Consider the following 27,169-nt stretch of genomic DNA (forward strand, 5'->3'; position numbering starts at 1 on the left):
AGGTCTTGGGTTAGAACACCTCTCTAACTACTTTATAATACTACAGCAGTACGCAGTTACAGGACACGCTACAGAGATTACTGGGCTATGATTTACCCAGAGGTGTATTTCTAGGTGAGTGACACACACACACAAACACACACTCACACAGTTGCCATGTCTGGGGTTAGGACTACTATCTAACTAGTTTATCAGTACAGCAGTACACAGGTATGGGACACGCCATGAGGATTACTGGGCTACAGTTCTACCAAAGGTGTATTTCACATTGGATGACCTCAGCAGGCTTGTCATGATACTGCTATGAGGAGGGCAGTGTGTGCATGGGCTGTAACACATTCATGTATGGGTTGACATGCCACATGTAAGCACACACAGGGTCATATGCCACAGGTACATGTATACAGCTACTAGGTGACTACTTCCTTGTACATTCATGTTGCACAGCTGGCACGTGCTACATGCCATCATGCTGACAGACACTGGTGGCTAATATCTGCATTGAGTGACACCTACACCTCATGTGTTTGGGTCCCTTTGGCTGTGTGCTGGGTGGGACAGGCCCAGATGGCTCCTTGTCACGGTCGCCCTCTTCAACACATCTATGTCTATCTACCTTTGGCTTATTATAGTGTATTGTTCTTGCATATATGTCTGTATTCCTATCCACTGTGTGTGCAAGGCAAGAGTGGTGCATAATGACATGTGTCTGCACTAAGAACTGCAACTGCCAGATATGTCTGGTCCACTGGTGTTTGCTGACATGGCCTTCATGTGTTTAAGTGTGTGAGCATGCCCAGTATGGCCATCTATATTGCATGTGTGGATCAAGTCCAGGTAGTTTGTACTGAGGTGCTGACCTTTGTGTTGTACACCGACAAGTAGCATGCTGTGTTTGCAGGGTATACATCGGTCATTTGGCATTGACTGTTGCTACCTTTCTGCATAGTGGGGGGTACCTGACTGTTTCTACATTTCTACACAGGGGTGGGGGCACACCTGACTGTTACTATAAGTGTATGTATGATGGTGGGGCACACCTTACACTTTTACACATTTGCTAGGAGTGTACTGGTATGTCGGGTACACCATTTCAGTCTGTAGCCTTACCTATCGTGCTGGCTAGAGGCATACCAGTGTACTACAGATCTTAGCTTTCACTACCTACATATGAGTTTCTGACTTCCTAGCCTCCACAACATGCATCCAACTGGCTGGCCTGCTGTAGTCTGTCTGTGTAGGCCTGGGGTAGAGGTTACCCATGGGGCTCATTCGGAGGCCATAGTACAGCATTTCTTTGTGTTTGTCTACACCTATCCAGCTGGCTGTGACTGCTGTTGGGTATGCCCCCCCAACTGACATGTGTGAGTCACTTACCTTGTGGGTGCCCCAGTATTGAGGGTGGTGCTGCAGGGCTGCCTATGTCGGATTCACATAGTACACTCCCTATATATGGTTGAGCACAGGTAGTGTCATGTTTGGCATCCCTTTTACTGTATGTGCGCGTCAGAGAGAGGTGTCATTCCCTGGGTCACTACTGTGTCAGTGCATGTGCTATGCATTGCCTCTTTGCCAAGGCCCGGGTATACTGGGCATGCCTCCTTCTGCCTACTGGGGCAGGCTCAGGTTGTTCCTCCTCTGAGTCACTATGCGCCTGTGCAGGCTTTGGCACTGGTGGGGGGCTGTGTGGCCCTGCCCCATGCTTTTCCTGCTGCACTGTTTCCGCAGGATCATATTGTGTAGCATGGCACATACAAGGACAATTTGGGTACATGTAGTTGGTGAGTACTGCAAGGTTCCACCGGATGTGTCCAGGCAACGGAACTGTGACTTGAGCATCCCAAACACACGCTCTATTATGATTCATGTTTGTGCTCATGCGTCATTATGGAGTTCTTGTTCAGGTGTGTGTGCATTTCTGATGGGTGTCATCAGCCATGGCTCCAATGCGTATCCAGCATCCCCCACTAGGTGACCATGTGGGATGTCCCAATTGGCAAATGTCTGGTACAGCTGTGTCAAATGACAGATGTGGGAATCGTGGTAGCTTCCAGGGCAGCCAGCATACACATTCATTATTGTGTCCTGGGCATCGTACATGACCTGGTAGTCGATAGAGGGGAAGCCCTTGCGGTTGATGTAGACCCTACCCAGCTCACCTGGTGGTGCTTTAATGCGTATGTGCGTGCAGTCTATTGCACCCACTACCTCAGGGTATTCTGCTATTTGGTGGAAGAGATGCATATTGCTGGCCAACCCCTCACGGGTGATGGGGAAGTATACATGCTCACCGACATGAGCTGACATGGCATCCAGGAACTGGTGTAGTACCCTGGATGCTGATGCCTGTGAAATCCCCATCATATCCCCAGTTGGCTTTTGGAAGGTACCTGTAGATAGTATTCTTAGGCCTACACATACCTTGGTATCCACTGGGATGGGTTCCCCTCTGTTAGTTCTGTGTGTGAGGTGTGGCCAGCACAGCTCAACAATTTGCTGTAGGAGGTCCCTGTCCACCCTATAGCACTCCACTATCTCCAGCTCATGTAGCCCTTGGTAGGTTACCCTGGGTCTGTACACTTTTCTCCGTCTCCTCACTGTGGGTTGCCCAGAAGCGTTCACATCCTCACCACCCTCAGCCTCTTGTACATGCTGGTTTATGATAACAAAAGCAGCCCTAACAATTTTTCTCTTGCTTTCGTTTTGTAAAATTTCCCCATCTGTATACACCGGTGATGCAGTGGTTTTGGGGAAAACAAGGGGGAAAGGTGTTTGCACAGTTTATAGTGGTGCGCTGGGCTGGGCTGGTCTGCTGCCTGTTTAATTGGCTGATTCTGATACATTTCACCTGTCAGCTAAGCTAGTTCTCCTTGATTACCTTCCTACTGTTGTTTTCCCTTCCCATTGCCATCCTGTTTAAGCCTGTGTGTGCGCCGCACCAACAGAATACTCATATGTGCACTGAGCTGCTTTTTCCTGGTTTAACTTCCTTTTTCTTCCTGTAAAACCTGGTGCGAAGTGCGCACACCCGCTTACACTTTGTAAAGTGTGCTATGCAGGTTTAGACACACCCCTAGCTTAGCTGTGCTAACCTAGGAGTAATCGTGAGCCACAGGTCTCCAATCCGCTTACAGTATGCCTGACACACACCCATGATGTCACCTATATCCTAGTCTTGCACCCAGCTATTTATACTCTTACACTCTTGGGACCTGTCTCACACCCTGGGAAAATCTGGGATTCACTAACCTTTCCCTCATTTGCATAGGATTGCCTACTAATGCAGTTACATGTTCCATACTGAGCCTCCCCCATTAGCAGCCACTACTCACTGGCCAAGTTGTCTTTTGCCTGCCATTGCCTTGCATGGCAGAATACTGATTTTTATTAGAATGCTCATTTTCAGTTTATTTTATTATTTTCCCCCTGATCCCATTTGCGCGCCACTGCCCTATGTTTAAACAGCCAAGATCGGCGAAAAAAAAGTAAAAGTTGATTTTTTTTCATTTTTTAAACAGTTTGCAATGCCAATGGCCTTATACTTGGCCATTGACATGCTTACTCAGTGATATGCAGCATTTATTTGGAGCTGTCATAGCTCCGTTTTATAGTTTGCAGAAATGTACTCGGTTACTAACCGAGTACATTTCTGCAGATACCACTAGTCTTGCACAGACTTTTGCAAGCTTCCTTGATTGCAAAATCACCTTATTTGCATGAATTTCTCCTGCAAATGAGGTGATTTACATAGCAGGGCTTAGTCCATGCAGGATTAGTGCTGGAGCTCTCGTGCACGCCCCTGCAGGCTGTTCCTGGATCACACGGCAGACATATTGCCTGCGTGGACTCCTGCACTCATCTTGCACTCTGTGCAAGCTTTTGAGAATCCAGGGGAATGTGTGCAGCTTTGCTTACTCCACAAGTTATTTACAAACTCCAGTCAAACTGTCTTTAAAAATGTTGTAAATGTGATCTCCTTTTCATTAGTTGACTTGTGCAAGTCAAAGATTCATGGGCTGCTTGCAAGTAATGATATTTTTTGTCCATACATTTATTTTTGTCTAACTCACTATTCAGTATGATAAATTATAACTGTCACATACATACAGCTTAGGTTGTTTACATTTACATTCCTTTTAGAAGAAAGTTTACTTTCCCTTTCTTATTATAAAGAGTAAGAAAATGGTTTGGAACCACCATCCTAGAAGGTCACTTTAGTAACTAAATACATTCCTCTGGTCCAGGTTTAGTTGTAAATAAGTCACATGTCAGATGCTTACACCAGGAGTTCAGTTTATGGATATCCACAGAGAGACTATAAAAGTTTCACTGGTCCAACTGGTGTTCTTAAGCTTAGATTACTAACTGTTATATCTTCCAACTATGGGTTAGATTATTAGGATCTTACCATGTCATGTAGTTTTGCTGTGTGTTCGGGTTTTTGGACCATTCCAACTTCTCACATTTCTGAGGTACTTTTCTGACAGATTGTATATTATTTCAACTGTATATCGAGGATGATTTTGTAATCAGAGAATAAGGTCTGAGCAACTAGTCAGTCCCATTAGTACAAAGTATGACCATTAAGATTATTAGCAAAATAAATACCTACCATGTTACTATATTCTGTGTTTGGTCACATGTCTTAACATCTGTCTATATTTGCAAAATAGTTATCTACCAGTTTTATTTGTTGTCAAATCTAATTAAAATGCAATATGAACATGACATTTTGACTTGATTTTGCATAAATAGTAAAGTTCTTAATAAATAACATACTATATCACAGTATACATTTATAGCATCTCTTCATCTCTGACTGCATTAGAATATATGATAATCTGTTAATGTAGGCTCTGCTGTTTTAGTAGCACCACTATACAGTTAATTGGTATCAGTGAAACAGTCTGCACAATAACAGTTTTACAAGATATAGAATCTGTGAGAAAGAAGAAGCAGTGCATTTTAGCCATGAAAAGGGGTGTGGCAGCAGGAAGACTTTAGGGTGAATTTGTCAAGCTTATATCTTGTCCAGGAATGACAATGGTTTTCACTTACACACACACACACTCACACACACACACACACATACACACACACATACACACACACACACACACACAATAGCCTGTATATGTGTAAAAATTATTGGAGGCATCTAAATACTTTTAGGATAAAGTATTTAATTAAGGGCATGTCAGATGGACAAAAAGGCCAGGAATGAACAGGGGAACACACTCAAGTAGCTAAAAATGTTACTGGATAAAAATTCTATCATGTTCTTTGTTACATGCTAGAGAGATAGATACATCTCCCAGAGACTGTCACTTATCTGGAACAAGCTTCGAGTTTTACATGAAACAGTACCCTTCCCTGACCATTTTCAAATGCAACCTAGATCAAGGATGGGTGACTGCAAATTCACTCATCCATGTACTCCCTGGACACAGGAGATCATTATAAACTACCATGGACCCTTACCTCTGAGAACTTCACTCATCTAACCACCTAGAGGAACTCTGGTTAAATATGGCTAGATTTGTAATGGTTCTAGGCCTTTAGCCTACAAACCTTCTGTGAGACTATGAACCTATGAACAGCACATATGCTGTTGCTTGAGCATCTCCTTTGGCCTCACCAGTACGGTATGATCCTTACTGGTTCACTTATTCCTCAGTAGCAAGAGTTGAGTGATAGGAAGCAGACCAGTTTGGCAACTGTGTGTGACCCCCAACCTTACCAAGCATGGCTTTTTCACACAATGGCCACTGTTGACATGTCACTACTCCACAGATGGGGGAAGTATGCTTCTGCAGAAATTGCCTTCTAACCTGCATAAGCCACTACAAATCACTACCAGATGCATCCTGCATTACAGCAGTTTACAGGAGGATCTCAGCAACACTGGTGGTCTTTCCACCTCTATCCCCTGGATGGCTGACCTATGATCAGATGCTCACTTACATTTTACCTGCCCAGCCATAGAAAAGCAGTCCAGAGCAGTAATTAAATTCAAGTCTTCTGGGGTGTAGTTAGGGTTTATTTTTCTACCCCAGAGGAATTGTATAATACCAGTGAAATAGAGAAAAACTGCATGCATACAAAGCACCAATAAGCAAAACATTCTTACTGAGTTACGGAATGATGAGTAAACACTTAGTGGGAGAGATATGACCGTAAATAACAAGGTATTTTATTATGTATGTTAGAAATGGCAATATGGCATTAAGACTCTGATCTAAGGAGTGATGAATCAACTAGCCACCAGCTATTCATTTTTGCTGTTGTTGTATTTGCTATATGGAGACCCAGGAAGCAGTATTGTTTATCATACTCAGAGCATTGTTATGAGTATTTTGAATATGGAGCATTGTAGAACCTTCATGCACGCCATGCTTGTGAGCAGAAAATTTCCACCAGAATATATTGCCACTTTTCACTTTGAAGTATTTTCTTTTTAAGCCCAGTAAATTACTTACAGCACCCAAGACTGGTGAGAAAAAAATATGGCAATAGAAGAACACAAGTGTATGCACCACATAATTGTCAACACCTGAGCACTAAAAACATAGCACCGACCTTTAGAAATCTTTATGGCTGGCTAAAAAGGCGATCTTTGTATCCTCATGCAGTTATTGACAATTACACTTTGTATAGACTTAGTTTACTGACACGGTTAATTATATCCCCATAGATAGCTATGACGTTTTTATGAAAATAAGGAAATGTATTAAATGAGGAATACATTTATGTTTTAAGTATTAGAATATAAAATCCAGCAGCAGCTGAGAGATACTGTGGATCTCATGTGATTAATTTGCAGTGCACTATCTCTCCCAGCCCTGTACCAATCTTTTTTTGCACTTAAGGCTAGGCGTTTTAAGATCTGTTTCACGCAGTGCCCATCATTGACCTTTAAACTTTGTTTGCAACTGGGCAATATTTAGCAAAGCTACCCCATAGATTTTAATGAACTGTTCTGCATATTTGCTTTAAAATTTTGATGAAGTAGTTCAGTTTTTTCACACTTTTCTGTCACATAACACGCTACCTTAATCAAGCTCCAACCCTTTTTAATGCATACCTAATAAAGACATACAATACCTAAATGCATAGTTTTCTAAAGCATTTTATTTCTATACCATCTCCATTAAAATGCCCTGTTAAATGCTTGATTTTTCTTATTTAAATGCATGGTTTGACAGCTGTTTTCATGTATTAGGAATCTGTTAAAATGTGCTAGACTGTTACAGAGCCCGAGTGCTTGTAATTGATTCTGTTACCTGATAATTGGGTGCCTTATTTAACATGAACTGCTAATCATGCACCTCAGAGCTGGTGGTGGCATCCCCAACAATAGAGAGCCAAGAGCTGACTTTTCAGTCTGCATCAACATTCCTGAGGCTGTCAAAACCGGGGGGGGGGGGTGCTAAAGGCACCAAAAGGCCACGGGTGGTCTTCCAATCAGAGTTCAGCATCTGTTAATAACAAAATTGGGCTTAGAAGATTTCATGAGCAAGATCTGCCATATTTCAAATGCCCAAAGTGGGGTATTTATTAACAAAATGACTGTTTACAAGGCAAATCATAGCACTAAGCAGTGGAAAGTGCCTGTTTTTATATTATCATCAAACTAGGATACAGCCTTTTAGAACATATTCTTTTCTGTGTTATATCAAAGAACTAGGTTTTATTTTCTTTTGCAATAGTTAAGAGACATTCAGAAATTGTCTTTTCTAAGGAAGTAGCAGTAGAATAATTTCTCTAAATTTCTCACAGGACACAGTTGTCCAAGTCATGTTGATTATAAGCAATGCAGGACAGGTGGCAACTTTAAAAGTGGGTTTATTTAAGACAGACAAAAAGGAATGCACTACCTGTTTGTTGAGAATATCACATGACAAATCCACAAGTTTTCATTCTATTCATGAAGAACAGAGCTAGAAACTAACAGGACATTCCAAGACTGAACTGGACATGGGTATCACATGTTATGGCATCATTAACTTAAGGAATACTTTGAAAGGCTTTAAGAATGTCAGTCTACTGCTGTAGGTACAGAACATCCCTTGTACTACCTGTAACTCCAGTTCACGTTACTGCCCTATCCTAAAGGGGTAGAAACACAGGTAAGTCTGTGCTGCCTGCGTCTTCGTGATAATCTCTCTTTTGGCTCGTTGTTTATTGAAAATTAAATACCAAAAACTTTTAGCAAAAAAAAAACAAATAAACATCTTATTTTGCACTGAGTAAGCCACCCCCTACAATCCCCAATTTGTGGAGCACCCCCCCCAAAATTATATATACTTACTTCATGTTTGCACCACAATGAAGAAAAGGGGAAAACCCTGAAAAGTGGCAAAGCTCGCCATGACTTTTCAGTGAAGACACTTAAATTCCTCTGCAGCAAAAACGTGTAGTAAAAATGGCCAGAGTCTAGGGTCTTCTGCCTGTATGTGGTCCTTTTGCTCTGCTGCAGGCATGCTCCTGGTGGAATGCAGATGATAGTTTCTGTCTAAGAATTCAAAATTTAAAAAAAAAGGTGCTATGCATCCAAGTTTATTTCACTTCATGGAGTAACATGTTTATATCAGCTACAGTGCTACAGTAATCGTGTGTGGCATGTGGAAGTATTTCAGCATAATGTTAAAAAAAATCAAGCTCTACTGTATGATGGCCTTATTCCACTAAACATCATACATACTTCTGCCTACCCCAGACATAACAAGCAATTTCTCCTGTGGAAGAGGTTATTTTGGAGATTCCCCCAAAAAGTGATGACAGTAATGCATGGCTGAATGAGCCAAGAATAGCTGGGAAATATGTGGGTCTATAGGTGACTTCAGCAACTAAGATTCCAAAAAAAAAAATAAGACAAAAAAAAGGCTCATAATGAAACAGTTTAGCAATAATATAATCAACATGTAAGATAATAATTTCCAGTGATATTACAATATGCTAAATAAGCAGCTAGTTCAGGAACAAGGAATGACATTTAGCCTTATCATAAATTATGACTGGGTCTCCAATCTTAATCAATTTTTTATATGTTTCAGAAATGGGTGTCAATAAATTCACCTCAAAACTGAAGCTCAGCAGGAGTTTCAATATTAATTTCAAAAGCACACAATATACTGGTTATGACTGGAGAAACCTCATCAAAATTTTTTGTTATACATGGAGATTTAGCTGCCCCAATGTACTGCCAGATGCACAGAAAGGTAGATGAACACCTCCATAAGCTCCTTTAAATAAACTCACAAAAATTCTAAAACTGATTGAATTAGAGCTGAGAAGGGATCAGTTTGACTTTGCTCTGCCCAACAAACAGATCTCTTCCATTTACTCTTGTAGAGTTTCTTAGTGTTAAGATTTATGAGAAGATAAAAGTATGGATCAGACAGGGGAAGAGAACATTGGTTGTCTGGATATTAAAGGAATTGGAGAAACCATGCTGTTAGTTTGAGGTTTGAGATATCTGGGTGAAGCATGCATGCCTGTGGATTTGGACAAAAGGTCTGGAGTTGGATCCAGAATCCAAGGTTGATATTGTAGGTGAGACCAAAGGAAGGGAAATCAAATCTTCTGAGGCCAGTAAGGTGCAATGAGGATGATTTTGCTCTTCAACTGGACTGCTTTCTGCAGGAATTTGGGAATTAGAGGACTCAGAGGGTAAGCATACAGAAAACCGGGGAGCCAATCATGGAGTAGAGCATCCCTTGGTGATTTACCCAGCAGGGGGATAAGAGCAAAAAAGGTGCTGCACTTGTTTAGGGGAGTTGCAAAAACATCACAGCAAGGCTGGGCCACTGACTAAAAATCATTTCCATCACTTTACTGTTAAGAGACAACTCGTGAGGTAATAAGATGGACCTGCTCAGTTTGTTTGCTATTACATTGGGCTTCCCCAGAATATGCGTTGCTCTTAGAAAGTGGTTGGAAGATATTCCCATTGCCATATTCTAAGGGCTTCTCAACACAAGGGATATGATCTGGTTCCCCCTTGTTTGCTGATATACCAAAGTACTGACACATTGTCTGTCTGGATTGCAATTGTTCCATGAGGAAGGGAGTCTTGGAATGCCTGCAATGCCAAAAGCACCTCTCTCATCTCCAGAACATTAATATGCAAGTTAGCCTCTTTGGAGAGTGCCTTGGACTGTTTTCCACAGAAAATGTCCTCCCAGCCAATATGGGATGTGCCTGTGGTCACTATGGCCTTGGGCTGAGGGAGGACAAAAGAATAGCCTTGTAATACCTGTTGCAATTGCATCCACAAGCAAAGGTATCTTTACATAATTGAGTTTGTCTTATCCTGGCTGACGTGTTAAAAAATTATTGACCACTGTATTGCTAAAATCTATTGTAGAATTCTCATGTGGAACCTCACTAAAGGAACTAATTACTGCCACTGATATTGACCTCAGGGCTTGCAGAATCAATTGGGCTGAAATTCTGGTACTGCAAATTATTTACCTGCCCTGCCTCCTTATCATTTGTAGTCCTGATAGTGGAAGAGAAGCTACCATAGATACTGTGTTGAACACTGCTACGATGAATTCTAATCTTTGGATTAGTTGTAAGTGAGACTTGTTGAAATTTATGATTATCCCGAAATGTGAACAAGTCTGTAGCACCTGATCTCATGCTACTATCAGTTGATGCCTGGTCAGGGCAGTAATCAGCCAGTCATCTAAATCCTTGCAGTCTCAACTGAGCTGTTACCACTGTCATGCACTTGGTGAACACACTGGGGGCTGTTGTGTGGCCAAAGGGCAGTGCACTGAACTGATAGTGACTGGCTCCCAGCCGGAAGTGTAAGTACATTCTGGATTGTCTATTCATCTTTATATGATAGTATGCCTCCTGAAGGTCTATCGAGCACATCCAGTCATCTTTGCCCAGAAAGGACAGAATGGACTGAACTGTGACCACCCAGAAGTTTGTGTGCCAAACTGCCTTGTTCAATATACTGAGATCCAAAATTGGCCTCTAGTCCCCTGTTTTCTTTGGCACTAAAAAGACAGGGTTCAGTGTTGGGGCCTATCTTATTTGGGATTTACTTTTCTGGGGTGCAGGTTAAAACCAGTGGGCTATGGCTGACCAAGTGTGCAGATGACTGCAGGTTGGGCACTGCCATCAATTCCCCTAGTGATGTGGACATCCTCCAAGAGGGTCTCACCCAAACAATTGACTGATGCCAGAAACATGGCCTCAAGCTGAATACCAAAAAATGCATCATCATCCCCCTTTTGGGAGAGTGATGTCCCTCAAATTATCATATCAATAACATCCTAAGCATGCAATCAGTCGTAAGGAATTTGGGCTCCCAGGTTGATAGCAACTTGGCTTTTGACCACCATGTTCCTTCCAATGTACATAAAGCTTTCTACATGGCCACCTCATAAGTAAGGGTATTTTATCTAGGGACAAGGAGGTCATAACATCCCTGTATTCTTCGCTTATAAGGCCCATTATTGAGTACAATGCCCCTTTGGGCATGTACCTCGTAAAGCACATGCAGTAGCTGGAGAGACAACAGAGGTTCCTCACCAGGAGAATCCAGGACTTCAAACATCTGCCATACACAGATTGGCTAAAAGCCCTATCCCTCTACTCAGTTTCATACAGACTCCTCAAAAGTGACCTCTGTCTGGCATACAAGGTGATCTCGGACCCCGCCTTGATGGGACTGCTGCATATCCGCAAGTCAAGCTCCTCTTGGGTAACCCACATGCATGCCCTCAACCTGATCTTTGACATTAATACGACTTGTTGGAGGGAAATATTTGTGTCCCAGAGACTCCGGCATCTGTGGAATAGACTCCCTCTCCACATCAAGCAGAGTATCTCTTTACCCCTTTTCTAAGTGCAACCTGGATAACTGGATGAGAAACAGAAAATATACCCCTGGGATTTCACCCATGTCCCTGCTGGACAGGGGCATCAGCGCTGACTTGTCTAAACATGGGCTCAGCTCTTGCCTAGGCTTATAAGGGCCTCAGGGCCAATAGTCTAGTAACTTCCTATGATCCTATGATTGAGTAAGTTCTGGATTCTAATTGTTCTGATGGGACCTCTTGGATGACTCTTTTTTTCCAGCAGCTCTTGGATTTCCAGTGCTGCTGATTTCCTCTGATTGGGTGGAACGTAAGGAATTTTCTTAACAATGCAGGAGGTAGGGGAAAGGGAATTATATAACCTCTGGAAATAATTATCTGCATCTAATTGTTATTTGTTATATCTAGCCAGGCTGTCTGGTGCAGAGATAAGTGACCCCAACTGCCTCCAGAGGTGGGCAATTGGCCTCCTTTCTGTCAGAAAAGGAATTTCTAGACCCCTGGTTTTGTGGGCCTCCTCTGCCATGGGGGTATCACCTTCCATTATAGCTTCCTCATCTGCCTCTGGGGGAACTATCTCCAAGTATGTCCTACAAAGGTCCCTGGGACTTTCTGAACCATATTTTTTACCTCCATATTGATTCCTGGAAAAGGTCCTTTGAGGGGTCAAAAAATGTATGTACACTGCAGAGAAAGTCTTTCCATCTTTCTCACACCTGGAAAGTGTGCCCCTCACTGTGGGGCCAAACAACGAAGTGCTGACAAATGGAATACTGTTGAATGAGGGCTTGAAGGGCTCCGCAAAATCACACAGGTGCATCCAGGCATGCCTCCTGATGGAAATATCTGAACCCCTGGCCCTTGAGACACCTTCTGCATTGTGCGAGACAAGCCTCATCGATGAACTAGATAGAGCTTGTAGGGTAGCCAACTGAGAGACTACTGAATATTGAGCCTCAGCAGTTTCGGTTCCCGAAAGAGATTTCAATAGCTCTTTAATAAAATCTTTTTGAAGTCTCATAAAATGTGCCAGATAGTTCAGCAATCTGAGTGCAAAAGCCGCTGAAGTATAAACACACTTCCCAAATCAGTCAATTGCCCTAGACTAACTAAAATAAAAACAATACTGAGTCCCAGGTAGGCAAAAGTATTAAGTTTTAATAGAATAAGTAAGTGCTTTCACAGTTCAAACCCCTTTCATCAGACAATTTCAGTGAACAAAGTCAAAAACTTTTAAAAAATACAATGGTATGAATGTATAAAACTAGTCTCTACAGTCATACTTGGATTATCAGATAGAATTTTCATTTTATGCTGACTGTTTGCCTAGAAATCTAGTTTATTATAGTTTTGCACTGCCTGTACAGTATATTACATTGGCAAAACCAATTGTACATTTAGAGAGCACATACAGGAACACATTAGAGATGTCAGAAATTGTAAAGACACCAGCGTTTTAATCAAATGTAATAAAGTTTGAATCTCAGCATAAATTTATGTTTGTCTTGGAGTTGATAGATACCAATGACAAAGGAGGAAATATTAGAAACAGAACTGAAGCCTGTGAATAAAAATGGATATTGTACTTTAAAGCTGATAAAGCACAAGGCATCAATGATGCCATATCTTTAAAACCTTTTCTTTATACACATCCTTATAAGCACTAGCTCTTTAAAAGTTAATTGCATCTGGTAGTAATAGTCTCTGTGATAGGTTGTATTTTTTAAAAGTTTGACTTTGTTTACTGAAATTGTCTGATGAAGCGAGCTTGAACCATGAAAGAACTTAATTATTTTATTAAAGCTTTATACTTTTGCCTACCTGGGACTCAGCATTGTTTTTATTTTAGTTATTGCTTTTTGTACTATTGCTTTGTCCCGTAGTTCAGTTGCATTTTATATTTTTTCAATAATTGCTCTAGACTCTCTGTTAGGAGGATAGACAGTGAAACTCTGTTCTGCAAGTTCCTTGTTTGTAGCTGCCGCCATGACCATGACATCTACTGACACCCCTTTACCCCAAAACTCTCTTCCTACTAGTGGACGATCATCTAATCTGGTCTCTTGGGGATTGGCTCAACCATATCAGGTTCCTTCCACATCAGCCTGGAGATCAAATCAATGATCTTGTCAGCAGGCAGAGTAACCCAGGAGGTAGATGGGCAAGCTCCAAAGGTTTCTAGACATACTGATTCCTCTGAGAAGGGTCTTGGGAAGACCAGCCACCCTTCTGCTTAAGGATCTTAAGAATGTCTCCAGATGAGACATCATCAGATGGTAATTTTAGGGACCCTTCTGCTTCATCAAAATCACTAACCTCAGTGACTGACTCTTTATGACAGTCCAAAGTGCCTCCTTTTGCACTTTCTTTTCCTAGGGACTTCCTTGGCGGGGTGGACCAGTGAAGTATCAGAAGAGAACAGGATACCTTGCTGAGTAGTCTAGAAGCTTGAGCTGGCTGTCTCTGTGGGGTAAAATGCTGAGTCTCACAGTGCAAATTCATCTGAGAAGGAGAGTATGGATCTAAGGGGTAGGACCCATCTGTCCTGCCAGAGCAGACAACACACTCTTCACAACATCAAATTCAGATTACTTCGGAGAGAAGGAAGACAACAAAGCTGAGAAAGCAAGTTTCTGGCTGATCACCCCCATCTGCTCTCAGAACACCCCACCTGAGGCAGAAGTCAGAGCTGAGCTATCCAGTGCCAAGGCCCTGAGAGGAAGAAACAGCTCCAAAAATCTCAGAATCAACTCCAACCTCCCAGATCCAACAGGGATGCTTCAGCTCTGGGAGTCATCTGGCTCTGAGCATGCTGGATCCAGTGCACTCAGAGCAGTATTCAGATCCTATGTAATAACACCTGGATCCAAGGACCCTAAAACAACAGGTTGGTTTAGAGAAGGAGCTGTAATGGGTGGAGTAGTAGATGATTGGACCTTCTGACCCAAAGGGGTAGGAGCCGTAAGAACTCCCATCTGAATTTGTGCCATGAATAGCTTCTTCATCATCCTTTCCACATCTGCTTCCATGAGACTCCTGTAGGAATGAGAAGATGCTAAGGATGGAGATTTGGATCACCTCTCTGAAAAAGAAGGCACTCTTGATAGAATTGGATCCAGATGAGGAGAATAAGTTGTCCTCAGTAAGAGTTTCAGGTTCAAGGGTGTAGGATCTGAAACAGACTTGACTGGATCTGACGAGGGTCGAGCAATGAGCAATTTAGGATATGGTTTCTCTTTTTTTTAGGTTCTGAGGAAGAAGAGGCTGAAGACTCAGAAGGTTTAGAACTTTTTGTAGGGTCTCTAGTTTTGTGTTTGGGGGGATTAAGCCCCAATAATGGCTCCCTGTCAGCCAGTGCTTGGAGGTTAAACCCATGACAGATGCTGCAACATACCTCTCAACTGTCCAGATTTTTGTCTCATATTTTTGGTCTGTTCTTCATAAAGTTTGTGGTTTAATGGTAAATCACTGAAGATTGAAGTCACTAACTAAAGGCATAAATTTGAGTTTCAGAGTATCATACTCTGCAGAAAATGCACACTAACACAGATTGTGTTATTCTATCAACTTTCTAAGTTTATAGTAGCAATATTTAACATCTGTCCCTATTTTTGGGCCTTTCCCCCCCATTATTTTAGGCTTTGTCTAGATTTTTGAAATCAGAGGGTGAGAGGTATGTGCTGCAATCCTGTTGTAAGTGATCGGGGCCCAAGCAATATACACAAAGATTATGGGCATTGGAATAAGGCAACTTGTGTCCACACTCATCACATTTTTTAAGCCCTGTTTTTTCGGACATTCTGAAACAGAAAAATCACAGTAATAACAAGATCGCTAAACTACTTTTTTTTAACTAGAAAGAAGAGAATAGGTTAAATAACAACAATGGTATGAGAAGATATGCAATTAACTTGCAAAGAGAAAAATACCAGCTATGGTAAGGAAAATTTCTGCACTAAGTGTAAAAGGTGTAGGGAAGGAAGGCTAGGCTTACTGACAATGGTAGGAAAAAGGTACACTCGAAGGTGTATGAACTATAAGAATATCGGTAGTAGTAACTTGAAAGTAAAATTAAAGATTAATTAAGTAGTTTTTAATTAAGAAATATGCCAAAAAAGACTTATCTTCCATTCTACACTCGAGAGCTGAAGGTGACCGTGTCTAGATGCGAAAGCAGCTAATGAGATCTAAGGGATATTATGGATTGGTAGAGAAGGTGCTTGAAAGTTTTTGGAGGCCCCAAGCTAGTGTAACAGTTGAGTCAGATCCGAGGATCAAATCCAAACCCATTAGTTTAGGAATGAATGAAAATTGACAACATCAGATTGTAAAAATTACAAGAAAGACCTAGCAGAGCTACAGTCTTCCCTATGTAATAACTTCAAGCCCCTATAGTGGAAGGTCATGTGAAATATGTAAATGACCACACTAGGGAATATCAGTGTTTCAACTACATGACCTCTGAATACCTGTGATGCTTTACTTGAGTCTTTTCTGGTACATTTAGGCAATTAAAGTCAAACCTAACTAGCTGTAGACCTACATGTTTTGACATTTTTCTGAGCTTGTAGTGCAGCATAAGTGGATTGTTTGGCTACACTATAAAATTAAGGAACTTAAAAACAAGACTGATGTCTATAACATTAGGGTGACAGCAGAGTATCTGAAATAACATGCCATTCCAAACCAAAGGGTAAAACATCAAACAGTCAAACTATTTAATAAAAAACTGCAATAAAAGAAATGTCCAGCTGAGCTAGAGTCTTCACAGCTAAAGGGGTTTGACTATTTTAGCCTGAATGCACCAGTGAAGACTTAAAACAAAAAATTGAGCATTCAGAGACCATTTAGCTAAAACATAAGTATATCTTTCTGTGTCACTTACATATATGTCATGGGCCTTCACTACAGGAGGTTTGTTGGGTCTTTTTTGTAGATTTTACTAAATGGTTTGTCTGTATGACTGTTTTACCCTTTGGTTTGGTTGGTTGTAAAAGAGAATGTGGCAGGCATTTTTGCAACAAAATAGGCTATATACTAGCTGGAGTTTATACAAGCAAGTTTTGTAATGTAATATTTTTTTTTCAGTTTAGGATGAAATATTGGGTTTTAAATGTATAGCTTAATAACAATATACATATCAACCCAATTTAGCCAACATCAAAGAAGACATTTTTGCAGGAATGGGGGGTTGAAAATAGGATAAAAACAGCCATTACCAGCTTGAGCAGCAAGCATCCCACAGATTCTTCTGCTTTCCTCTCCTCATAGAAAATAGCAACAGACATCATACCATGGAGGGTTCTTCCCTTTCCAAGGTGGCATACCTGTTTGGAAACCTCATCTTACATCCAAGGGGTGGAAGAAAGAGTCATCTCCCTCTAGGCCTTTACTTATTTCTTACTGAGATTTTGTTTTGCGAATGTGGCTATCCCCAACTTTGCCTGTTGTCTGACAATATGCAATACCTGTTATATTAGAGCTGCACAAAATTGTAGTTCTCCACTGCCATGCTCTTCCCCAGCTGCAGCACTCTGTGCTCCTTGGTAGGTCTCATCATTAGATCCCTGTATTTGATAGACGTATACCTCCTAGTTTCTATACAGTAGGTTCCCAGTGGTGGGCTCATACCCAGCCTCCCCTCCAAGATTAATCTTTTAGTCAATATTTTATTTTATTTACATTGTGCTTTATCAAAATCCAGGGTACAGTCCAGGACATTAGTAAAAGCACAGAGTAAGAAAAGAGAAAGAAAATAAAATATCCACTACACAAAGAGTGTATGCAAATGAAATGAACTACATTACAAATGTTAAAAACATAACTAAATAAACAGGTTTTCATTTAAGAATACAGGACTTCACAGTTGGACAAACTAACTACAAGCCTTCATATACTTACTAAACAAATATGTATTCAGTTAGAAATAAAACAAAATTATATGGCTGGTTTTAGAGTACTCAGTTAAAAGGTACAGAGGCCAACTGAATTCAGACAAACTACAGTGATATTAAGTGATAATAAGCAAACCATCAGTAGAATAGCAGGGAGCCCTTGTGGGAATATATTTGGACTCATTTTTTTAGGTAAATAGGAACCAAGTCAAACAAAAACCACAATTGTGAAAATGATGTGGTAGCTTACTGTGAATCAGTGCAGAGATCAAAGAACAGGTGTTATGTATAAGGAATGCAGTGCTCCAATTAAGCATCGGGATGATGCATTCTGTTCCAGCAGGAATTTTCCAGCATAATGAACTGCAACAGTTAAGATGTGAAGAGGTAAGAGTATTTTCAGTGCCATCAAAGTCTCTATCAGGAAGTAAATGGTTAATTCCTTAGATGAATGATGGGAAAATGATCAGGAAAAAAAACACTTTTTCTTTAAGTGTAGGATTCTGATCAAAGAATAACCCCAGATCTCATACCATGCTGATAAAAGTATGAAATTTATCCTCAAGTGACATTGGTGGTTCTAGGTGAAATGTAGTTGAGCAATGAATAGGTGATTGGACAATTAAAACCTCAATCTTTGTTAGATTTAGATTTAACCAATTTTTCTTAGTCCAGTTAAGAGTATCTTTATGATACGGTTCTAATTCATGAACAACAGAATTGCAAGCTGGATCTAATGACACTAAAAGCTAACATCTAAGTGTTGTCTGAAAACCTATGATCATTCATTCTATATTGTTGAATGATGCTCCCTTGTGGAATCAAATGTCTGTTAGAGATTCTGAAAAAGCAGTTTGAACTGTCAAGGAGTTTCTTCTCCAACCCGATGCTCACAAAGCTCTTCTGTTTTACCATGCTGCTCTTCACAGTGCTAGTAGATTAAGCCCTGCACAGCTGAGCTTTGTGAGCATTGTGTTGGAGGAGAATGTTTTTGGCAGTTTATATTGCTCTTTCTGCTCTTTCAGCATCTCTATTAGACACTGGATCATAGGGCCTTATGTAGGATCTGTGGAGCCATAATCCACAATAAGTTGCAGTAACTATATGCACAAACTGTATATCATCATCTGTGATTAATTCGATTGGTATGTCATATCCTGTAAATATAGACTTGAACCTGACAATAAATTATGGGTCTACTTCACCCTGTCGAAGGCCGACAATACCGAAGCTGATATTGTTGGCACCAAAATGTCGAAAGCGAAAGTCATCACGCGTGCAAATGGAAATCTCCATAAGGGGACATTTCCATTTAGTGCAATGTAGTGGGATCTCAGAGTTGGTATATTTAAGTAGCAGGGGGGTGTGGGGGGTGCAGGGGGGCTTGCCCCTCTGCATAGAGCAATTTGTGTTGTGTTTGGGTGATTTTTTTTTTTTTTTTTTTTGTGTGTGTGTTCAATGTTCGGGGTTTTGATATTTTCATGTTGATTATTATGCTGTCGACAGTTTGAGTTTTCAACAGCATAATATAGACGCTAATTTATGGCTAGTTGCTGCTTGTGTGTGCAGAATTTTAATGTCATGATACTATGAGGTAGCTCTTTGCTTCAAACTTGCATAGACCTGCACCTCTTTTCTGCTAAGGACCTTGCTTTAACAGACCTGGTAGTAATGCCTTTCTCCTCTGGGATAGTTTATGTAGTATGCAAAACTGGCACATTGATACAAGCTTTGCAGTGCCTATGAGTCTTTATTGCCTTCATGTATTTTTGAGTACTTTGGCATACTTTGAAGAAGGTACAACAATTATGTCTTGGTATAGTAGCAAACCACTGTGTTCAGACAATTGTGCTCTAACAGAATAGTATTTGTATATTCGATTCTTTGTCTATGTGTAACTGTTAGGTCTTTCATTTTTTAACAAATGTATGCCCATCTGTAACTTGTTGTTAACTCTGGCAACTTCCATTCACTTGTCAAACCTTTTTTTTATTAGTGGTTGATTTGCCATTATGCTTTGAATATATGCAGTCATGTCTTTTTCCATATTATCTTGTGCCTGGCAGGTATTCTGTTTCTTGGCAACATAGTAGACCTAATTAATCTATTTCCAGGTACATGGGATACTTTGGCATTTAGATATCTCAATCTCATAAGCAGCCTCTTTTATCTTGGTGGTGTTTTTTTTCTAGATCATAGGGGCAAATAGTTAGATCTGGGGGTTATGGTCAGTCTGGTGTTGGAAGCATTTTGGCCTCAACATATATAACTCTGAACATGCTGCACACTTGAAAGGCACTCTTTTGTTATTTGTAAATGTCTTTATTCTGCATCAGTTAGCAGTTTGGTTTGGAGCAATAGATCATAAGACTTTTCTATGCATCTGGAGTAAAGCAACACCTAGACCACAAGCGCTGACTTCAGCATGCATGACTCTGGTGACATCATTGTAGGTGAGTACTGGAGCAGGTATCAGCATTCATTTAACTTTGCTGTAAGCTGGAGCTTATTAATTCATCTATGACAAAGGTATATCTTTATTCAATAAATATTGCACACTGGACAGATCTAGTACAATTCTGCCCAAGAAATTATCCTGCCCAGGGTTGATGTAGTTTAGTTACATTGGCTGGAAATTTTATCTCTGTTATGGCTTTGACTCAGTTTGAATCTGGCCAGGTTCCACAAACACACTTGCTGTTACCAAAATATTGGATTTTAAGTTTATCAGCACAGCATTTATCACTATTTAGCTTCAGACCTATGTTTTTAATGGTTTGGAGCACTGTCTCTGATCTTCTGTTATGTGTCTGCATGAGGACCAAACATTAGCACATGGTTTGTGACAACAGCAATACTTTAATGCTCTTTCAATAGGCTGCCCATTTTATGTTGAAATATCTCTGGTGCTGAAGTTACATCAAATGTCAGTCTTTTGAAAACCTTCCAGTCAAAGTAGTAAAAACTGTTAGCTTTTGAATGTGTCTTTCTAGTGCTATCTGTAAAAACCCACTTTAGCATTTAATAGAACACTCTGTTACCAGCTAGCTTAGTACAATACCATTGAAAGAAAGTAAAATGAACACGTACCACATGACTTCATCATTTAACTTTTTAAAATCAATGCACAGTCTCACATTTTCATTCTTTTTGATAGCCATTACCATTGGCACATTCCATGCAATTTATTCCTTCATACGTCCAGTCACACCATGTGCTTGCAGATGTTCAAATTTTGCCTATAAATTAAGAGTAGTGGATATAGAACTCTTCGGGATATGATCAAGGCTTATAAGACAGCACCTGTCTTTAATTTTATCTTTAATGGTTCACAGTTAGGCAGATCAGTTTCTCAAACACATTCACATTAATGTGGTCTACTGTGGCAATCAGCCCTATCTTGCCTGCCATTATTCTACTGAAAAGATTATTCACATATGGACCTTCCAGCCCATAAAGTCAAAAGTCATACATGTGCCCTTTCCTCTAAGTCATTGCTGGTAATGTTCTTATACACCTGAGAGTGCTTGCAAGACTATGTATTTCTGTATTTTTTTCATGCAACTGAGAACATTTTGAGATATTTCTATCAGTACCATGCAATACTATAGTAACATAAATCACTGTATCTATTTTAATGCTTACTGGGATCCATGTATTGAGAGATTGAATTGCCTTTTTGATCAAGTATTTTACAAAACAGTCACTAAATCCAAGAAAAATGTATTCTGAACACATTTCTCAGTTCTGTTTTCAGTAGTTCTTTCTTTTCTTAGCTTTCCTCAGTTTTTTATTCAGTAGTTCTATATTTCCCTAGCTTAATTTCACACACAACAACACATGTTCTTACCTATTTACATTTCTTACATTGTATGCCATGTGTTGCACATGGCTCTGACCCAGTATGCGCACAGTTGCATCTCATGCAGTTGCCAAGCTTGCACTCTGCTTCTCATGCACACATTTACTTTGACGATATACGTTTGCTATTTTCTTTGAATTTTGACTTGCATGCATCATTTGCTATACTTACATTAGCATTGTGTTGCTTTACTAGTTTGTCATCTATAATAATTTGAATTGTCTTTCCCAAGCACTTTTCACTTCCTGAGGCACTTCTCGATGTCATTATAAGCTAGTTGTATATCTCATGTATTCATCTTTTGTTTGGTTAAACTCACAATATTCAGACAGTTAAATAAATACCTGACAGATACAACCACTGACTCTCCCTTAGCTTGAACATGTCTATGAAAACATGGTCTTTCAGGAATACAAATTATTTTTGATACAAAACGTTCATTTTACTTATGTATTAATGACTCATTTGTAATACTCTGACACTCTGAAAATGAAAATAAACAATAGATTGTTACTACTTCTTAACCATGGCATAAAGTAAAGTGTTTGCCTATATTTCTTCACTCTCCTTGTTAAGTTTTGATGTTATATCAGAGTGCAAATCTCTGTCTCCACTACTGCCGAGCAAATCACTTCAGAAAGTTCAACAGTTCTGGTGGATTGCATTTTGCTGTTTGTCAGTTAATTTGTGTTTATTTAGGGCCTTTCAGTGAAAACTGACAAGTTTATTTTGAGGCAAAACTGCAACTTTTCATTAGAAATGGCTTTCTCTGAGCTTTTCAGTGTCTCCTAAGCTGTTTGGTGCATTTACTGGCTCTAAACAGCATTTCCTATTTACATTTGGATGTTGGAAGGGAAAGAGATCGCATTGCACTGACATGATATCACACCACTAGCCTATTGCATCACTAATGGAACTAGACACTGGATTTCATGGTAATACTGTGGCTTTAATTCCACAAAAATCCCTGCATAATGAAAATACGGTTACTATCACAGCTTCCTCTTCCAGAATGAGATGAAAAGAATATGCATTATAGGTACTAAGCATTCTTAAAGATACAAGTACATTTAAGCATGCATGGGCATGTGCGCACGCATGCACACACACCCAAACACACACACACACACACACACACACACACACACACACACACACACACGAAGGCCATACACTGCACATCTACTATGAAATGTGCCTAGATGATCCAGGATCAAGGTTACAATAAGTACATTAAAGCATACTTATCACTTCCAACAGGTTATTGTAATCAAGAGAGTAAAATCTAGAACAGTACAGACCAAGAAATATAGACTCACTACAGGCATGCTGAGCAGTGACCACTTATTCCCATCAGCCATTTTCTCTGCCAAACTGGTCAACTGCATGCCAGAAGGTTGTTGCTCCAGAATTCAACACATAAAAGTGTGAACAACAAAGTTGGACTTTTACCCATGACAAAAAAAAATTCAAAACTCACTGTAACAGTTTTAAAGTGTTTTTGTAGGTGGGGTTTCACTCCCTACATCTCCCAACAGGCATTGCTCCACCCTGCACCTCTTTAATTTATATACACAAACTGTAAGATCACTGTACCTTAGAAGAAGGGAATTCTCCATGGCACTGCAGTCTTGGAATTAATATACAAGAAACATTGTCATATTTGCATTTTGTACTTTTTTGCTTCAGTCATAGGTACTGTTCTGTCTGGCTCTCATTCTAGTCTTCCATTTGAACCCAGACCACCAGGACTCTTGATCAATCTTACCCTGGGATTCAGCAAGCAGCCATCCAGGAATAAGTTATTCCTGCACAGCAGGGACCGTTCCTGTTCAGGACGGCAGCACACCATTAATATTTATGAAGACACGTTGCCATGCTCTAAAACAGACACGGTTCCATGTACGAGTGCAGGGTGTGTGTCTGAGAGCAGAGCTCTCAGAATACACATGCCCCCTGTACTCCAGAATTGTCTTTTGACAATTAAAAATGAGCAAGAATGCTCATAACATCCCCAACCTGTCAGGATAACAAATCTGGTCAAAGGCATAAGGGACAATTGTCCCTACCAAGCCAAAAGTTGTTAGGATAACACAGGTAGCATAAGTACATAACGCATACCTCCCAACCCGTCAGAGTAAGGAATGTGGATAAAGCCAAAAGGGACAGTTGCCCCACAAAGTAGAAAGCTGATAAAATAACATCATTAGCAGGGATATTCTGAAGGGTATAGTTAAAATAACACAACAAAATTTTTTTTTTTATAAATACGATAAAGTTTAAGCATAGCTGCATGAGTGTGCCCATTGCTTAGCTATGCTTAGTCCAGCTTAAATAGCACAAGACGTTAAATAGCAAGAGACATCCGACACAAACAATATTGCAATAGTGTAGTGGCTAGAGCGTATGCTTTGCAAACAGATATTTCTGTTTCAATCCCCACTGTAACCAGTTTGCATTTTAGATGTGGAAGCAGTACATAAACATGTTTTTCTATTATTAGCTACTAAATAACACATATTTGTTAACCGGAGTACTGCATTAGGTCCAGATGTGAGGTGCCAGTTTAATAAAGTTGTGAAACCCCCATATAAACACAAGTGCCCCATACAGTATAGTCACACATGACTAAATGTAATGAAAGCACATTGGGGGATGTCAGGGACAGTAAACAAATTTATAATATGTAATGAATGATGAATCAATACCATACAACAGATAGTCTATAAAATGAAAAATAAGCAATGCTTGCCAGGTGTAAGCATTGTGTAAATATGACTGCTAAGCAATGAGTAGCCCAGCTAAGTGGATTAGCCCATCAGTAAGCAGTGCTGAACCTGTCCCTTTAAGCACTGCCAACCTTAGCTAAGCAGGTTTGCCCGTAGCTTAACTCAGCATATTCAAAACCATCCAATCATGGCAAAGGGTGGGAAATTGGCCATATTTAAAACCCACAGGCGAGAATACAGCTCATAACTGGTTGCAGCTTCCCAGTGTAGGCAGTATGGCAGGAGTTGGTGAGGGCATGCACTTCTGTGCGCAGCACTGGGGCATACAGGAGTCCAGGGTCATGGTAGGACTTCTGGTACAAAACCATGATGAGAGACTGCTGCAGGGCCAGTACCAAGGCTCCTAATATAAAGCAGAAGCCTGGGACCATCTCACCCATAATCTCACCAGTGCAACTGGTATCCCTTGGACTTGTGAGCAGGTCCAGCACCACTATGCTGACTTGAAACGGAGAAAGAAGGAGCTCTTGGATGAATGGGTCCAAGAAGCAAGGCAGAGGGGTGATGTCCCAACAGTGTGTAAGTACTCATACTAATAACTGTTTACTAATGTCCATCCTGTGTATATGATGGATAGGTATTCCTAAATATTTCTCTATTCCCTTACAGCTGCAGATGAGCAGGCTGTGAATCAGGAAGCCCAAGCTAGAATGCTGCAAAGGCTACATTGCGAGGCTGGTGAGTAACAATCCTGCTTGTAGAAGTCATACCAAATAAATATAAAGTAGTAGAAAGTTACCTGGCAGTATAAAAACTGTGTATGGGTTGTACTGAATAAACTAGACAATATGACAGTGATAATCCCATATAGGTCATATTTAAATAAAACTGTAACTGCCTGGCAATAAAGCTCTAAATCCTGGACTGGTTGTGTTTACTCTGGTATCGTATGGCATTTTTAGTGTTACACTCGCTGAATAGTAATGTTGTATTAACCACTGTTACCCACACTGTGCCACATAAAAAAATGTCTAGGAATGTTTGTATAAGACTGTTGTAAGTACAAGATCAGATTGTACAACCAAGAGAGAGTTAGACAGAAAACACTGAAATGATAGCCAGCAATATCTAAATAGGACACTCTGCTGCAACTTAAATTGTTGTATTTTTAGCAGACACAGCCATGGTTCGAATCCTGGGAGTTGTAGTAAGCTGCATGCATAATCATACCTCTCAACTGAACAGATTTTTCAGAATGTCCAGATAATTGGCTCATATTTTCTGCCTGTTCCTCTGTCCCCCTGGCAAATCAATGGGATGATCTCAGAATTGTAGTCATGAAATAATGACATGCATTTGATTTCCAGACCTCAAAACCTTCAAAAAACGTATAATAAAACAATTCCTGTCACTCTAGCAACTCTCCAAGTTTATGACAGCAATATTCAAAACATGTCCCTATTTGTACCCCCATGTTGTCAAGCTTTGTCCAGAGTGTGTGCATTAAGAGATTGAGAGGCATGTGCATAATATTAACTTGGAATCTGGGAATATGTGTAGAAACAGTCAGGTAGTGTTAACAAACATTCCCCCACAGGTCTGTTAGTTAAGAAAACTGTGCCTGCCAATACAGATTTAAATCCTAGACTGGTAGTGTTTACTCTGGTATAGTATGACCTGATATGTAGCATTCAGTAATGTCTGATATCAGAATAGTACTGTTGTGTGAACCACTGTTTCTCACACTGTGCTACATAAAAAAATGTCTAGGAATGTCTGTATAAGACTGTTGCAATTACAAGGTCAGATTGTACAAGCAAGATAGACTTAGACAGAAAACACTGAAGAAATTGATAGCAGTATTCAAATAGCACACTCTGCTGTGACTTAAATTGTCATATTTTTAGCAGACACAGTCATGGTTCGAATCCTGGGAGTGGTAGTAAGCTGTATGCATAATCATACCTCTCAAGTGTACAGATTTTTCAGAATGTCCAGATAATTGGCTCATATTTTCTGCCTGTTCCTCTGCCCCCCTGGCAAATCAGTGGGATGATCTCAGAATTGTAGTCATGAAATAATGACATGCATTTGATTTTCAGACCTCAAAACCTTCAGAAAATATATATTAAAACAAATCCTGTCACTGTAGTAACTCTCCAAGTTTATGACAGCAATATTCAAAACATGTCCCTATCTGTACCCCCATGTTGTCAAGCTTGGTCCAGATTGTGTGCATTAAGAAATAGAGAGGTATGTGCATAATACTAACTTGGAATCTGGGAATATGTGTAGAAACAGTCAGGTAGTGTTAACAAACATTCCCTCCACAGGACTACCAAGTAAGACATGTAGAATTTAGTTATAAGACAGTTGACGTATATACTGTGTACAAACATACCACTGTCCAAACCAAGGCCATAGGGTATTGTAATAATACCTGTACCTTAATGATTAGAGCAATGTTCATTAAAGTTGTGAGTACTACAAGGATATATAAGTTGTTGATTGACATGTCTCTCTCCCCCCACCATATCTGCAACAATAATCTAAATACACAAATCGGTGGGTATGTTTACACCAAACCTACTGTTGGGACATATGTCCTACTGTTCAATAAATATTGAAATGTGTTTCAATTAATGTTCCATGTTGAAATACTATCATTGGTGGCCTGTTGCTATCAATGTAACTTGCATGCCATTGTAATGGCCACTGTGGTTCCATATATGTATGTGTTCTGTTTGCTATGCAACTGTTCCAAATCTGGTGTTTTGGCTTAATGGGAATATCTATGCATGCTGTTATAACTAATCCTGGATTGTGTTGACTATTACTAACCCA

This window comes from Protopterus annectens, chromosome 8.part1, assembly GCF_019279795.1.
Source record: "Protopterus annectens isolate FY-2018-M chromosome 8.part1, PAN1.0, whole genome shotgun sequence".
Taxonomy (NCBI): Eukaryota; Metazoa; Chordata; order Ceratodontiformes; family Protopteridae; genus Protopterus; species Protopterus annectens.